The sequence below is a fragment of the Hipposideros armiger genome, unplaced genomic scaffold (genome assembly GCF_001890085.2).
Source record: "Hipposideros armiger isolate ML-2016 unplaced genomic scaffold, ASM189008v1 scaffold_464, whole genome shotgun sequence".
NCBI lineage: Eukaryota > Metazoa > Chordata > Mammalia > Chiroptera > Hipposideridae > Hipposideros > Hipposideros armiger.
Window position 1 is genome coordinate 819367 of NW_017731814.1, and position 1681 is coordinate 821047.

Below are 1681 nucleotides of genomic sequence, written 5' to 3' on the forward strand. Positions count from 1 at the left end.
AATCATTTAGCAGGAAATGATGAAAACTGTCATTTTCCTCTGTCTGCACAGTAACACACAGCACAGAGAACGGAAGATGATGGAGGGACCGCCTGACAATGCCTCCGGCCTCAAATTGGATCGTGGGTGGGAAGAGCCCACAGTCTAATCAGTAGTCATTCCCTAGGGTGGGTCGGGGAGTGTCAATGTGAGGTTGTTCCTGCAGCAAGGTCACCTTGTCGACAGACACACAGAAACAGCCCTGGTGAAGTGAGGAGGCAAAAATGCAATCTGCAGCTCCAATAGGAAATCACCCACCAGAAAACAGACACCCTGATGACAGAGCGACCCAGGGCCCTTCTGGTCCTCACAGCAGCTGTGTGAAAGGGCACCAGCCAAGAGGGTTTTCTTGATAGAAAGAGACTTCCCTTGGTTCTAATAAGTAACAGGTAACTTTGCTAAAATGCCTTTCTGTAACCTCACGCAGGGGACAGAAGTGAGTTGTTTTCACCATTCGCCCATTTTGAAATACACTCAGAATCTGTCACAAAACAGCATGGCGCTGTAATGTTTCGCATGCTACTTTCCCCTTTGAGCCTCAGTTCTTACTGTAAAACAGAGATGTTAGTACCTACAGCTACAGCATTATTGGACTGAATAATGACATAATGAATGTGATGGCACTTTGGGAAGTGCACATCATTAAATTATTCAGACTCCAGAGTCTCTGGGGCACTTCAGAGCCCTTATTCTAGCACTCATCATAAGCAAGCAAACACACAACTCTCTCTCCCCCTCCTCCTCGTCCCCAGCTTAATGGTTTTAATGCAACAGTGGACATAACCACTGACCTATGTGCTCCAATTTGGAAGGGAGATTAATGGGAATGAGCCAGTCCCCCCAAATCCTGAATTGCTTATGCTTTCTTTTGAGTTAAGAGACCCTGTAGCTATGACTGTGCATCATTTGGTATTCAAAAGCAAAGTGAACAACATTGTTAACCATCCACATTTTTCTAAATATCCAAATTTTGGGCAACATTCATATGACAATTTGAAACAATGTTCTGGAGTGAGGGAGGAGGAAGCAATAGAAATAGTTTTTGTTACATATATATTTTAATTGAACTGCTGATGTACAAAGGAGCTCCTGAGAAAAGACGACTTGATGTTAGAAAACATGGCAGGGTTAGGGGACATTCTGGGTACTTCGTGGACAAGTTTGCAAGGGAAAGATTTTGCTGGAGTGACGCTGCATTCACTCACAGTTATCACTCCAGGGGAGTTCTGCCCATCCAATTTTTGTTTCATTCATTATTTCGCAAATGTTTACCCAATTTTGACCACTTAAAAAAGTGTTTTTAAAAGATCACTTTAGCTGCTGTGTAAGGAATGAACTTTGAGGAACAGGAATAAAAGCTTGGCCAGCTGGGAGGATACTGCAGATGAACTCTGATGATGACTTAAGTTAGGGTGGAAATAGAATGGACATCTATTTGTCACTAACAAACAGATTAGCATGACTTCCAACAGATGATATGTGGGGAGAGGGAGAGAGAGAGAGAGAGAACAAAAACCAAAAAAAAAAAGGCAAAAGCAAAACCAAAGATGATGCCTAGGTTTTGACATGACCAAATGGGTAGATGGAGGTACCACTTACTCAGATGGGGGAGACAGTGAGGAGCACGTTTTGGTGGAAAGAG